This window comes from Aegilops tauschii, chromosome 1, assembly GCF_002575655.3.
Source record: "Aegilops tauschii subsp. strangulata cultivar AL8/78 chromosome 1, Aet v6.0, whole genome shotgun sequence".
NCBI lineage: Eukaryota > Viridiplantae > Streptophyta > Magnoliopsida > Poales > Poaceae > Aegilops > Aegilops tauschii.
The window spans coordinates 8582695-8599211 of record NC_053035.3 but is presented as its reverse complement, the minus strand read 5'-3'; the positions used below and the strand labels follow the sequence as shown (position 1 = coordinate 8599211).

General features: G+C 43.0%; 1 pseudogene; it reads right to left on the bottom strand.

Moving 5' to 3' along the window:
- Positions 1-14461: 14461 nt before the first annotated feature.
- LOC109780906 (probable glutathione S-transferase GSTU6) lies at positions 14462-15328 on the bottom strand (annotated as a pseudogene).
- Positions 15329-16517: the final 1189 nt, after the last annotated feature.

Here is a 16517-nt window from a genome sequence, read left to right as displayed (position 1 = left end):
ATATGCTGGATGACGATGGCTCGAGGGGCATCCAGCTGAGCCTGAGGATTTGATTGCAACTTGTTGTTTTGGTTTTGAGGTTTTTTCCCCCTATTTTGAGGGACCCAAATGTAATTCTTTATTTACTTTTGTATGCTAGTTTGAAGAGATATAGAAAAAAACAGGTTTTAGAGGGAGATATATAGGAAATTTGCTAAATCACAGCACGTAAGAACCTCCCCTAGATTATACGGACACAATATAATAGCATGTACACTGGGACGTGGAGTTCCAGGAGCAAATGCTCCTGGTGTGAACAGTAACATCAAATAAATTCAAAAACTTATAAAAAAATTGTGGCATACTTTCACAAATGTTTGTTGTGTATGCAAAATTTCATCGCAAAATCATATAGCACTAGTAGAAAAGGGGCTTTCGTTCGGGCCTGGCCAGCCCATTAGTCCCGGTTTTTATATGAACCGGGACCAATGGGTGCGTTCGTCCCGGTTCGTGAGCCCAGGTGGCCGGCCGGGGCCTCGTGGGCTTTGGTCCCGGTTTGCCTGGAACCTTTTGTCCCGGTTCTAGGCACGAACCGGGACCAATGGGCCTCGCTCCTGGCCCACAACTGTTGGTCCCGGTTCCAGCCACGAACCGGGACAAATGAGTTGCCTATATATATATAGCCCATCGCCGGCGAGCAGAGCACTCCACACTGCTCTGTTTTTTGCTGGCCGGCGAGGGGAGGGCATTTGGGTGCTCTAGCCCACCTCCTGTGCACATGAGGTGTTCGATGAAATGTCCGAGCCACACTAGTTAATATTTCTTCTCTTGAAACTCGACCTCCGAGCTCCATTTTCCCCGAGATTTTTCTAGGTTTAGCGGTCCGTCACGTCCCGTCCCCGTCTTCACTATCGTCGATCGCCCGCGCCGATCTCGTCGCCGGCACCACCATGGTGAGCCTCTTGTTCTTATCTTCTTTCTGAAAGAAAAAAAATTCTTACTTCAGATAGATACTTGTCTAATTTTTTACTTTTATTATTCCTTGTTATTATATAGTGCGATGGTTCTGGTATCCGCCCCCGTCGGCCCTCGTCCTGTCTATGATTCAGATGTGGTATATATTATCTTTTTATAACTATTTGGTTCAGTTATTGTTTATGACAATTATGCCGACCAACGTGACATAGATTTTATTTATGTAGGAGGTGGTTGAACCTGAAATTCCAACCGACCCTATTGTCGAGAGGTTAAATTTAGTTGAATAAGAAAACAATTACTTGAAGGAAAAAATAAAAAAAATTGAGGAGGAGAAGATGATATTGGAGTTGCATGTTGCGGATGTCGTCGATGATCACAAGATCAAGATGGATGCAATGCGGTTGAAGATTAGAAAGATTAGAAAATATGCCATTCATACCGAGGCTTGGTATCATTATGCCGTTGGATCAATTTTTACCTTAGTTGTGATTATGATCGCATTTGTTGTTGCATTCAAAGGTTTTACATAGTTTCAATGTATGGTTTAACTAAATGCTCTGGAGAGCTATATGTTGTTCAATTTGAATTATGTATGTATTTTGGTTTTAATGTGATGATGAACTACTATTAATTTGGTCACTTATCTATCCATGTTCATTTGTAGTGCTTTTCAATTTCAGGGTCTTATAGCTGAAAAAAAATCAGTAAATGCACGAAAAATATCAAATGAAGTCAGAAAGGGTTAAAAATTGATGAAGTGGCTTTGAATGGTGCATTTTGAACACAGAAAAGCTATGGAGTTCAAATAAGTTCAAAAAAATGTAATCCCTTTGTAACAGACGAGTTTCCGTATAAAACCCTGATACTTCGAAAGAGATTGTCCGTTTTGTACACGAAGTGCGCATCTAGTTTTTGCCGTAAGCCTCTCTACTTTCTTGCACATGCTATGTGGGTGAAATGATGATACCATGCGAACTTTCAACCTTTTCAGAGTTCATTTGTAGTGCTTTTCAATTTCAGGGTCTTATAGCTGAAAAAATCAGTAAATGCACGAAAAATATCAAATGAAGTCAGAAAGGGTTGAAAATTGATGATGTGGCTTTGAATGGTGCATTTTGAACATGGCAAACTATGGAGTTCAAATAAGTTCAAAAAAATGAAATCCCTTTGTAACAGTTGAGTTTCCGTATGAAACCCTGATACTTCGAAAGAGATTGTCCGTTTTGTACACGAAGTGCATCCATTTTTTGCCGTAAGCCTCTCTACTTTCTTGCACACGTTATGTGGGTGAAATGATGATACCATGCGAACTTTCAACCTTTTCAGAGTTCATTTGTAGTGCTTTTCAATTTTAGGGTCTTATAGCTGAAAAAACTCAGTAAATGCACGAAAAATATCAAATGAAGTCAGAAAGGGTTCAAAATCATAAACAACTTTTTTGTTACAAACTTTAATAGCAAAAATAATTATCATAAAATAAAATAATTAAGTAATTAGAAACAAAATAATATAAACTATAATAAAATATATAAGTAGAAACAAAATAAAATAAACTTTAATAACATAAATGAAATTTATGAAACTAAAATTATCAAAGTATTTTCTGTTCAAAACATTATAAGCAACCTCTATTAAAATTATATAAAATTCATGCAACTATAATTATCAAAGTATTTTCTGTTCAAAATCATTAAAAGCAAATAGAATTTTCATAAAGAACTTTTTTTGTTAGAAACTTTAATAGCAACAAAAATTATCATAAAATAAAATTAATAAGTAATTAGAAAAAAATAAGTATTTTGTTGTAAGTAGAAAGAAAACAAAAAATAGCAAAAAAGAAAACAAAAACTGGGAAAAAATAAAAAAATTGCCACCTACTGGGCCACCACGGCCGGAATACGACTAGAAACCCATCAATGGGCCAGGATTCAGGCCCGTAGAAGGCCCGGTAGGCCCATCTGGCATAGCAGTGACAATTAGGCCTGTAAGCCTGCAATAGAGAGGAGCTCGAGAGGGGTGCGGCAGTGGGGATTATAAACTACTGCGCGCCCCTCTCAACTAGCGAGGTGGGACTAAACTCCCACCACCACGCCGCTGTGCAAGGCCTTTGGTCCCGGTTGGTGGCACCAACCGGGACTAAAAGGGTGGCATTAGTACCGGTTTGTGCCACCAACCGGAACCAATGCCCCCCTTTAGTACCGGTTGGTGCCACCAACCGGGACCAAAGGCCGCCGCTTCCCGCCCTTTGGGCTGCTGAAAAGAGACCTTTGGTCCCGGTTGGTGGAACTAACCGGGACTAAAGGGGGGCATTGGTACCGGTTGGTGCCACGAACCGGTACTAATGCCCTTGGTATATAAGAAAACACTTTGCGTTTTTCACACTCATCTCTGCAGTTGCCCGCCCCGACGACGCCTCCAGGCTGCCCGAGCTCGCCCCGTCGACGCCGTCGCTGCCCTCTGCCCCGTCGACGCCGCCGCCGCTGCCCCGACCACGCCGTCAGGCCCGCCCGACCACGCCGCCGTCGCCCCGCCCCGACCACGCCGCCGTCGCCCCTGCCCCGCCCCGACCACGCCGCTGTCGCCTCTGCCCCTGCCCCGACCACGCTGGTCAGGCCGGCGCCGCCCCCTTCCTCCCTGTTTTTTTCCCACATTTATATGATGTTTTTTCTTCAGATTATATGTATATGTTTGAGTATATGTGTGTGTGTATATATGATTATATGTCCTTTTTTTTCAGATTTTTTGTTCATATATATAATGATTTGTTTTTTGTTTTTTTTATAAAAATGTATATATGTATGTATGTTCTCTGTGTATATATGTTTATATATGCAAAAATTAGATTTTTAGAAAAGTTTTGTCTATATATGTTCTCTGATTTAGTACATTTTAGGTTAGTTTCAGTTTTAGAATAGGAAGAAGGAAGCGAGAAGGAAGAAGGAGAAGAAGAAGAAAAAGTTTTATATGCATATTTTTAGAAAAGTTTTTTATATATGCAAAGTTACATTTTTAGAAAAGTTTTATATATCTACCTAGGAAGAAGGAAGAAGAAGAAAAAGAAGGAGAGGAAAAAGGAAAATAAGAAGAGGAAGAAAGGAGAAGAAGAGAAGAAATAAATAAGAAGAGGAAAAAAGAAGAAAATTTTATTTTTTCTTCTTCTTTTCTATCCCGATAACTTCAACACGAGGGGGGCGGGGGTCGATATACCCCCTCCCCGATAACGTTATTTTCCCATGTATGTAGGTAGCACCCCCGGCCCTCTCGCTCGACCAAAACTCTCGAGGACACCCAAACCCTAGAAAAAAACGATGTCGGTCTCCTACCCCCTCCCGCCGCGCCCCTACCCGATCGACAAACTCTCTTGAGGCCACCCGAATTTACCAAGTTAAAAGAGCGTTGTCATCGAGGCCACCCCGAACACTTGAAGCGTTGTTGAGGCCACCCCGAACCCTTGAAGCGTTGCCGAGGCCACCCCAAACCCTAGAGAAGCGTCGAGGCCAGGCTACTAATATGATTCCTTATTGTGCTGCTAGCTAGTTCTACGTTTGCCACTAATATATCCATCTGTCATGTTTGAATAATAATTGCCATGTTGTAAATATTTGCAGAAACTATGGATCCGCACCCGCGAGACGAAGCAAAAGAAGCGGTGTTGGGGGAGATAATCGCACACGGAAGTGATGCCGTCTTGTCATTTCTCAATGACACATGCACCGATGGTCTGGAAAGACAGGATGAAGAAGCAAGCTACGACGATGATCAAACAATGGAGGAGGAAGGACACCGTGATGACGGCTCCGGTGACCAAATGAAGGGTGAAGGACACCGTGATGACGGCTCCGCTGACCGAATGGAGGGGGAAGGACACCGTGATGACGGCTCCGGTGACCGAACGGAGTCCGGCCAGGTATATATATTAATTAATTAAGCATGTGCTGACTATATAGCTAATTGATGCATTAATTGTTTTTGGTATGTACACATATTAACTCTCTTCTTTTTCTTCTTTTCTAGCCCTCTGGATCGAGCAACACTTCGGTAACGAGACGAGGCCCGAAGAGAAAATTGCGCACGGATGAAAGGTACACGATCATCGAAATTGATCGCGCTGGCCAACCGATTGAACCCCTCCGGACCAAGCAAAAATTTAATGCTCAGTGCGGGGTTCTAGTTAGGGACATGATCCCGATCAGCATCGAGCAATGGTTGAAGCCTAAGGACATCTCAGGTGTCTTATGTCAGTGATAGGCAGAAAGCTGATCTTTGGACCGCGCTGCAGTAAAATTTCACCTTCCCGCCAGAGGAAGATCCGGAGAATCCAGTTAAAAAGCCAATGATAAAGGCTTATGCTCTTAGGAAGATGGCTGAGCTATTCAGGAGGTGGAAGAATGAGCTGAAATCATCGTTTGTCGACCAAGACAAGACTCTAGAATTCATCGGCCGATTTGAGAAGATCAAAGATCAGTGGCCCGCATTTGTCACCAAAAAGAAATCTAAGAGAGCAGCGAAGATGTCAGCGACAAACAAGAAGAATGCTGCAAAGAAGAAGCATCACCATCGCACGGGGTCAGGTGGCTACCTGAAAGCCCGGCCGTTGTGGGACAAGGCTGAGAATGACCTCATTGATAAATGGATCGAACCAGAGACGCGACGCTGGCCAGACCGTTGCAGGACTTGGTTCTTCGGGGTTGGGGGAAAATTGGACCCTGTAACAGGGAAGTGCGTTTGGACCAACGAGCAGCTGAACACACCCATCGAGAAGCTTCAGGCTTATATCGAAAAAGCACAGCAAGGGGCCTTCGTTCCGGACAGAGAGAACGACGAGCTCACAGAGGCCCTCGGGAATCCTAAGCACCCCGGACGGACACGAGGCACGCCAGGCTCCCTTTCGTGGAAGGATGGATTTCCCGATGCAGGCGGTTACAAACGCCGGGAGAGGAAGAAGAAAAAGGAGTTGACCCAACTACAGGCGCTGCACGCAAGGGTACAAGCGCTAGACGAACGAGACGCAGTTCGCAGCACGCGACCTGCCGAAGCTACACCCGAAGCTACCCCGCCATCTCAGCGGAGAAGCAGCGTGGCTTCCACAGAGCTGCTTCAGGAGCCTGTCTTCACGGCTCCTGCTAGCTACCCCGTAGATGCTATCACAGAGTCTCGGCATTGCCACCTTATGACGCAGTGGATGGAATTGAAAGTCAAGGCAGTTGTTGGCTCTGTTGCACCTCCTGAACCTGGCGCAACTTTTCACTGCCGACCGATTCCAGAAGGATATGCTAGGGTGATGGTGGATGAAATCACAGAAGGATTTGAGGACCTCCAGCTTGACCACTCTACGGGTGACGGGGAGACTCGGCTGGGTTCTTGTCTGAAGACTCCATGCCTATGGCGGAAGGAGCTCATCAACCTTCCGAACTGGACGCCTCCGCCTCCTCCTCCTCCGATGAGTCAGGGCACTCCGCCTACTCCACCGCCTCCTCCTCCGGCGAGTGACGATCAAGGCACTCAGCCTCCTTCTCCGGCGCGTGGCGTCACTCCGCCTCCTTCTCCGCCTGCACCGGCGCACCCGTGCGGCCACCAGCCTCCTCCTTCTCCGCCTCGCCAGCAAGGGCGGAAGAGACCCACCGCCGCCCCGGCTGCTCCGGCGCGTCGTAGTCCTTCTCCTCCGCCTCGTAAGCAATCATGAAAGAAGACAGCTGCAGCCGCTCCATCTGCTCCGGCATCTAGCAGTACAGCCAGAGGCGGGAGGCAATACAGATACGGTCCACCTCTCAAGCCTCTAGAGAAGTTACCGTACGAGATGACCGTGGAAGAAAACAAGAAGATCATGCAAAAAGAAGTGAAGGACTTCTTTGAAGGGGCGAAAGCAGAGAGACATCCACCTCCGGAGGAGAAGGTAGATCCGGTGAAAGCAAAGCGCACTATCGATGCCCTGAGGAAACCACCAAAGTCTCCGCCGAAAACCAACTATGAGCGCATTACTGAAAAGGCATATCTCGAAGCGGAGTGGTCGGGAAGTACTGTCAGTGATCAAAGGTTAAAAGAACGACGAGCAGCTGGGAAAAAATTGCCCAGCTCGGCGAACAAGCGAACCAATCGTGCCCCCCGCTTAATGTGTCTAGCGACAACGTCGCTAATGCTCCGGGGATGGTGCCCGGTTATAGCAATCTTGGAGATTACCTGCCCGACGATGTACATTATGATTTCTTGGAGGTGGACGAACACAGATACGAGTACGGGAAGCCTCTCGTCAAAGATGAAAAATCTCTAACAACGATGATGCGAAGATTCCATGATTGGTACATGAAAACGTGCAGAGAGTCTGGGGGGACGAATAGTTTGTATCTGAGAGTTAAAGAGGAGCACGACCTCATTGGAATTGATCTATTGCATGTCCCATTTGAGGAGTTCTTCCAGTTCTTCAGTCAAAAGGCCTTCGATAAATTAACGGTCACTTGCTACTGTCTGTAAGTACTACTTCTGTCATTAAGTCTCTATATATAGCTCAGCTCTTTCATTGCATGTATTTATAATTATCCTCACTATATTATGCAGATTGAAGATCGTCGAGTGCAGAAAAGCAGAAATGTATGATATTAGATTCATTAACACAAATCTCATAGATGAATTTCAGGTTAAAAGAGCGCCCAAGATGCCGAGGCCAACTTGCTCAAATCATTGCTAATAAATCAAAACAAAGATTTAATACTCTTTCCTTACAACTTCAAGTGAGTGTTACTGTCATGTGCATATTCGGTTTCCCTTATTACTCGAGCGAGGTTATAGTAATGTAATTGATGAGTTATGCATGCGTGCGCAGCTTCCACTATATTCTCCTGGAGATTAAGCTTGAGCGGGGACTAGTAACTGTCTTAGACTCGAGACGAAAAGATCCCGGGACCTATGCGGACATGACTAAAATTCTCAACAAGTAAGTTCAATCGATCATTATCGCACCATATCGGCAACTTTTTGTTCATTTCCTGATATCTCAAGTAATAATTATTTTCTTTGTCTTGCAGGGTTTGGAAACAGTTCACCGCAGAAGCTCCGGGACTGCCGAAGGAGCTGCGATATACATACCCGAAAGTAAGTACCACTAGCTAGCTAGTTGCGCGCATCTCCCGTTGATTCTAGCTACTTTCATCAATGCCATTTATAATGCTTCATTATCAGTTTGATTGACCTCTATTTCTCGTAAAGTGCTTGTGGCAGGAACAAGGGAATGATTACTGTGGATACTACGTGTGCGAGTTCGTCTACAATGCGACTTTGAAAGATAAGCGGGGCTACTCTAAAAGACAATATGAAGTGCGTAAGCAATAATATACACAATTTCATTTTATTACACCATCATTTCTGTTGAGTTTATTCATATATATGTATTAACCCCCTTCTTCAAATTAGACGTGGCAGATGCGGAATGAACTCCTACCACAAGATCGCATGAAAGCAATTCAAGAGGAATTGGCGGGATTCTTTCTTGACCACGTCATCAATAAAGCCGGAGAATACCATGTGAAAGTTGGGTTCAAATGCTAGGGGATTGTAAGAGATCTTACATATTGTATATGTATGTAGGCAGTAGCGTCGGATAGATAATACGAAAACTTGTTGTTCGACCAATCTCTCGGAGAAGGAGAGGTCGATCACTTCTCTCGGTATGCATGACGAACTTCTGTACTTAATCGTTTCCTTCATTTTCTTACTAGCTAGCGTGTTGAGGGCCTCTCTATACGTATAGTACGTAGCGTCGACCAAGCACGGAGATAAGAGAGGACACTTCTCTCTATTAATTAATTATCTACCTAACACAATATATGAAACACCTTAATTAACCATGCAAAACCCCCAAATCCACCCCCCTTTCAGAAAAAAAACAAAAACCATAGCCCCTGAACAGCTGACGCGTGGATGCCTATTGGTCCCGGTCGGTGCCACCAATCGGGACTAAAGGGCCTCCTGCCTGGGCTCGCAGCACCATCCACGTGGAGGCCCATATGTCCGGTTAGTATAAGAACCGGGACTAAAGGCCTAGGCATTAGTAACGACCCTTTAGTCCTGGTTCCCCAATCGGGACAGATGGGCCTTATGAACTGGGACAAATGGGCCTTTTTCTACTAGTGTCGGTGGAAGGTGTGGTAAGAAAACAAAATCGATGCTCTGAAAATGTTACTTACAAAAGCATATTGGAGCTTCGATTTTGTTTTTTTGGCATGCTTTCCACCAATGTGATGTCGCGATGAAAATTTGCATGCACAACAAACATTTGTGGAAGTATGTCACAAAATAATTCTAGAATTTTTTTATTTTACTGTTCATACCAGGAGCATTTGCTCCTGAGTGTAGAAAGGTACTTTCGTGTACAATGGTGCTATCTTAGTGGTGCCACATAGTATAAATGTTGAAGATGGAGAAGAGAGAAATTATAATAAAAAGCTTGAATTCTTATATTTAAGAGATGATCGCTTAGCATAATATGTCTTATTAAATTTTTAGGAATTGCTAATGATTAAGGATAAAGGACTTAAGATAACATTTTTTTTGCGGGTTGGACTTAAGATAACATTGTCTTATCAACAACTGTACATGCCCTACAATTACATTTAAGGGGAGGTTTTTTAGGGACTTGTTGGAAATCCCCCGCCCCCCCCCCCCCCCCCCCCCCCCCCCCATTTTCAGGGTGTAGATGGTGCAATATCGCGGTAGTGTCATCATCCTCAAAAGAAACTATTCATCAAAAAATTTATATTGGTTGTTTCAGGACAGCACAATTTATACTCAATGGAACAACCACCATTTTGATTTTTTTTATGCTCCGCCTTCCGTGTGAAGGTCCAAATCCTCTCCATTGTAAAAATAATAATAACAATAATTTATTTTTTAAATAATCTCCATGCGTATGCTCATTTCATTTTACCTTGTTGATCAAAATTGTTCCAGGTTTATTTTATTTTACTGCGACAGAAAACAACAGTTGTTCGTTTATCTCATGTAGAATGGGATGGCTGACAATGATGTCGAAAATATCATATGTGTAATAACTTGACAAACATAAACATAAGCACACATGAATCCACCGACAACAATTTTTTTTGGGCAGGCACGACAATTTCATAAAATTAAATTGACCAGCATAAATATCCGCGTCTCATGGATCGAAAATTCGCAACGAGAAAACCGATTAATGTGCTCTAATCCACTACAGAACGAAAGCCAACTCTTCCAAGATCTCAGACGGAGACTTGCATGCTCGTTCCAATGATATCTGACCCGATCCGATGCTTGAAGACAGCAGCAGATGCAAAAAAGATTTTACCTACCAGGGTTTTAACATGTCGGGAGTTCTAACGGCGGATAGGGGAGGACGAACCACTACTATTGCTAGAGGCACTTCTCCGTCTCCCTCTGAAGGGCCTGCACCAAATGAAAGAAAAGAGAAAAAAAAATCCTCTCTGTTAGATAAATAAATTGGTCTCAGAGGGGGAGAAAATAACGTCTAATTTCCTTTCGTTGTATTTGAGACAGATTCTTATAATGCACATTTAAACAGGTTGCTAAAATAAAAGAAAAATTGGCACCACTTACGACTTGGAAAGGCAAAGGTGACTACCTTTGAGGGCTGCGACTTCTCGGTACCCTTCCGGCTCCCTGTACAAGAGAAATAATCACCCCTCTTTCCCTTTTTTCCTCAAAAAAGGAAAACAAGACAGTAATAGTTACGAGTTTACCCTTCTTGGCGGCGTTGGTGATTCAGAAAATGACGAGGACGACCGCCCACGCCTCACAGGAGCTGCTCGACCCCTGGTTCCATAGAGTGGTTTGTTAACACAAGGGCATATTTCTTTACACTGCTCAGGAGATAGCGCTGAAGTGAAAGGCCTGACTGTAAGTTTTCTTTTATCTCATAAAAGATGCACAAACCACTGACTCAAAATGATACAAGAATAAGAAATGAACCTAGGTCAACAACACCACTACCTGAGGGGAGAAATTGATCTGGAAAGGGAGCGAATTGGTCGATGAATTGGAGATCTACTACGACGATAAGGAGGTGGCAGCCTTCTTGGAGGACTTCTCATCCGCATTGGAGGTGTCCTGCAGAATGAAAGAATGGTTAACAGAGATAAAATGCAAGCAATACTTTGCATCAACAGCTTTTTCTTACATAACTGCTCAAAAAGATAACTGGAAACTAGAGCTGCAGTAAATTAGAAGCTTCTTATATAACCAATCAGATTTGCTACACATGACTCAATTTATCATCCCAATGGTTTGCGAAAGTTAAGACATAATAGTAATTTTCCAAGAATAATTAGCAGGCTTCGTCTTCTTATTTGGAACTAGAGCTGCTACTTCTTATATAACTAGATAAGCTACAGACTGAGATTCATGAAAATAAGGCTGAAATAACAGCTAGTTGTTCAGATGAATACAGAACACTTGAAAAGCTTATGCTGTGTCTCTTCAGGGCATTTTGGCTGGTATGTTGATACTAAGTGTTCAGAAACAATTGTAGCGCACTAATGTTTTGGGCACTAAGCATGTTCATTACTGATATTTCCTTTTTATGGCTAAATAATCACAGATGAAATGAGTTTGGGGGAAACTGTCGAGATACTGGCTTTTCATTTTTGCCCATTGTAGCGCATTTTCCTTAGACCGCTGACTGTTCTGTCTCTTGAAACAGATTAGAAATAGATCGGATAAGTAGGCAGACCAGGGATAGGATGGAGTGCATTTATGAGGTTGCAAGTGGAAGTTTTACACACAAGGGGTTATGGATCCAATGTTGACATTTGTGATGCTTGGCAACACGCTGACTGTATTGGTTCACCTTGATGATTCCCAAAAAGGAATTTACCGTGATGATGATGATGATGCGTTGTCAAACAGTGAAAAGGGCACCATGAAGTCAAAATGTAGAAGGCAGAAGAGAGCCAAATAGTGTATTTTTGCAGAGAGAGAAGAAAATGACATGTGTGTGGTGTGCAGCTTAAACTACTAGTATCTTTCATGCTACATTGATGGTATGCCCGTCACCGATATTGGGGCAGTACAGAGCTGCTCGAATGTTATTTGACCACAAAACTTTGCAAGAACCCATAACATTTGTTGGTCATCATTCCCACAAAGTTTAGAATTTTTTTGAAGTGTTTTGCTATGTTGTTCAGGCTAGGAATCGTAATTTTCAGCTAAATTGTGCAGGCTCGGAATCTATCGAATCACGAAGTAGTTCATTCAACTTTACATGGTCAAGCCTTACAGTTGAGGGGGAGGATTTGCACATTCAATTAAATTAGAAACAGCAGGAGAATTTAAGCCACAACAGGCAAGGCTCGAGTTCTCTACCAAAACAAAAAAACTACATGACCAGTTTCCCTGTCACAAGGCTCGGACATGCTCTTAAAAGTAAACTCCACAACCTTCACATCCACAGCCTTGACTCCAGTGCAAGATATACAAACATGGATGGTAGCAAGGCTGGCGAGGTGTTGGATGCCAAAATAAAAACCACTGCTAGGCTAAAAAGATTACCGTCAGAATCCCGCACTAATGATGTTGATGGAACAATCATCAACATCGGACCAAAATTGAAAATTGACCAGGCTAGATATGCTTCCTACCATCTCAAGTTGCTGTTGATCTATCTTCCTTTAAATGATGCACAAATTTTGCAGGTTGGCACGTGAAAGCAACCACTTGACAATCAAACGGATATCTCCTTTCAGGAGACAAATGTTTCTGACATTATTGAGGCTTGGAAAGCACAAATATCTTATGAAGCCATCATCTTCTTCAAAGTGAAAAGTAATACACGGGGTTCCAATGTTGAAGTTATCTACTTTACAAAGCGAGGATACTAACTTTTCTTTATAGCTTGCACTGCCAGACTTGCTGGTGTACCAACTAATTCTCAGCCTCCTCGGATTTACTAGTTAGCCTAGCTCCTCGACTTTAGTGATGCACAAATGGGTTTTTACCCCCTAGATCTTTCAAGCTCTCCATGTTTCTAAATCACATTTCGTAGTTTAGTGCAAGTTGCAACAGACAGATTACCAGATTTTTAGCCGAATAACTGATTTAAGTAGCACAGAGAAAACTGTGGAATCTTTAATTAGCAAGCATCTCTAGACACTCCAAGTCGCCGTTTTTTTAGGAAGCTCGGTTATATATGTGTGTGTCATCTATGTTCATCTGTCTCAAATGAATAAGTCTTCTAATATCTTTGACATGATGATTTCTGAATCCTTCACAACGGCTATGGTATAACACATGCAAAGCATCTGACTTCACAAGAGAAGGCAATTGATTGGTAGGCATAAAGACACTAAGTGATCAAGCATGTGATAAATTGAATTGCTTGATAATTCCTTGATCTTCATTTCCTTTAGAAAGAGTCGGTGAATCTTACGATCTACCATTGCTTTATTGTTTAACAATGTAGATGAATTATCTTTTTCAGACATGTAAAATGACTGCAGCCTCCTTAATTTAATATGGGGAAGTAGAGGCTATACCCATGCTAGCTACACCCCCTTATCCATAGAAATCCATCTATGTATTAAAGTTCCATTAACGAGCTCATGGAAATATGTATCTCCTAATTCAACAAGATCTTTCCGTCCTTGTCATGAATAAAACCCTCAGAAATCCATCTATGTACTAGTCTCTTCCTTTGGATCTCATAATCTTCATCAAACATAGTCAAGTACAGTAGGCAGCTTCTTAGATGGAGTGGAAGGTCAAAGTAGAGTAGGCAACTTCTTAGATAGAGTTGATCGTAAAAGCACTAAAGAAGGAACAAGCTCCACACGGGCCTGCGGCCATCAATCAATCTAGTTCTTGTACGTATCTAGTAGGGTTGAATCGATCGAAGTATAGATCGAGCGGCTGGTTGTGTACGTGCTATCTCATGTGATTGATCCAGCCAGAAGTACTAGTTCATATACGTGCTACTAGTACACTTCAAGCAAAGGATCGATTGCTAGCTTGAGGCTAGCTTTGTACTATGGTGCATCTCGGCGTAAAGTAATCCGGCGAGTTCGTCAGCGAGCTTCATTCATCGTCGGTCGTATCACCGTCGTCGCAAGTACTTGGCGTCGGGTCTGGGCCAACATGTTATAGTTTGAACCAAAATCAGGTACACAACGTTTATACTATGATTAGTATTCAGTAGATCTTAATTTTGACTGGTATTTCTCTACTAGGGATTGGGTTTCTGTGCTTTACCAATATGATATTTTAAACTAAACCAGCCAAATGTACAGTTAGAGTAAAATGCAAAGTGTTTGACAATATTTACGCCAAAAGAATGAGCATCCAAGTCTAGATTTGAATCATAGTAAAAGACCATTATTTACTCCTTGATCTGCAGGAAAATAAAAAATCTTGAAAAGAAAGAAGTTGTTGTAACGAAAGATCATTCCATCTTTCTTATTCGGTACAGTACTGGATAAATGAGATGTGCGAGAGAGACACCAATTGAGAGATAACGCATAGCTATACAACACATATACTTCAACAAACATAACTATAATTATTATTATCTGATCTGAACCAATTGGGTGACCGCTTAGTTCAGTTCTTGATAGAAGCAGCAATTTGGGCCTGCCTAATCTTTGCGAACTCAACCAACTTGTCGACGTCCGGCAGCGCCACCTTGGCAGCGTCCAGCGCGATGAAGCGCTCCACCCACGCTATCCGAAGTGGGGTGTTGGCGATGTCAAAGAGCTTGGTACCACATAGCTCTTCGGTGCTCCGTAGAAATGCCAACAGATCGCCTAGTGCGATATCCATGTATCCAATGCTATCACCGCCAAAGAAGGGCTTCCCGTTGGAGCATTCCTTGAGAGCCCCCTCCAGCGTCAGCGTCCCCGCCAACATCTGCTTTATCCCCTTGGACTTCTCCTCCTCTCAGTTGGCCGTGAACGCCACTTTCCATGGGATGACTAGCTGCATGCAAATAGCAACATTAATCAGCTCACCACATACACAAACCACATACACAGATGTGAAACCAACGACACAAAACACTATAAGAGTAAACCTTGAGGTCAATGTAGTCTACCCAGAACCGAGCAATGGCACGCTCGTAGGGGTCAGCGGCCAGGAGGGAGGGGCCTACGGTACCATAGGCATCGTCGATGTACTGTAGGATGACGACAGACTCACAGATTGGCTTCCCATTATGGATGAGCACGGGCACCTTCTTGTACACCGGGTTGGACGTGAGGAGGAGATCGGTCTTGTTGTCGAGGTCCTGCTCCATGTACTCGTAGCTCAGGCCCTTGAGGTGGAGTGCGATTTTCACCCTGGCAGCCCAGGGGCTCGCCCACGTACCCAACAGCTTCAGCTCATCTTTGCTGGCCATTTCTCCCTTGCGTGATACCTATGGATATGACTTGAACTTCAGTTTTTTACTGTGTTTTGCTTGCTTGCTTGACTGAGCGAGGAGTGATATATATAGGGTATGGGAGGCAATAACAATGCATCATCTATGAGGCATATGCTAACATCAAGGACACGTATTTTGCACAATCACTTGGTATCCGGACACTGAATAGACTTGCTGCTTACTCTATTTTTAACACATGTACCATGATCACTTATTTTATCTCCATGTTTTGAAACACCACGGCACGACTTCACTGCTTAGCAACATTAGTCAAGGCCATTTGCTTGCGGATTAGTTAACTTCCATGTCAAGTGTCTCGAGACATTAGTCATTGTCTTGGAGAAGAAGGCTGGGAAGTAAACAGATTAGCAGAGTCCTGGACATCCCCAGCCGGCCAGTCATCATGAACTAACTTTAAGATTGACTAGCCAAAAGAGTCCGTGCGTTGTAACGGGACAGAAAAAAAAATACAAGCTCTTAACCCAATAACCACGACTCGAGACCTTGATAGGTAGACGCTCTTTATTTTAACATGGCATCACATTTGTGTACCCGACGGTGGTTCAATGATCATACAACGAAAATACATTTGAATGTGGTCAGTCCTAAGGCGTCTCTCTCTCACACACACATGCGCGCGTGCTCGCACGCACACAATCGCTCAGAATAAGATGAGAAAAATGTTGTTTTTTCCGGTGAGGTTTTTTAGAGTTGTGCATGCATGGTTATCAATGTTTTCTTTCCTCTCAATCTGGTTTTAATGTGTGTTTATTTGCAATTTGGCTCGCCGCCCGTGTGAAAGAAAAACGTACTATGCACTATAGATTAAGTTTGCACCCAAATTAATATTAATATTTTAGAAATATTTAACAGCTAAATGTAACAGCATATTTAGATTCTATTTTTCTAATCAAATTTCATATATAACGTGTTAAAATCGGAGTTACGGTTTAAAAGATATAGATAATTTTGTTTTAGATAAAATGCGGATTGATTAACCGAAAGGTCAGTGGGTTTTCTGTTAAAACACAAAAAGCCATTCGTATGACTTAAATATGGATGACGGTTTGATTACCTGAAACGTCAAGGGGTTTTCTGAGAAAATAAAAACGGTTCGGTATGACTTAAAGATCGACTGCGGGTTGTTTCCAACAAACACCAAAGA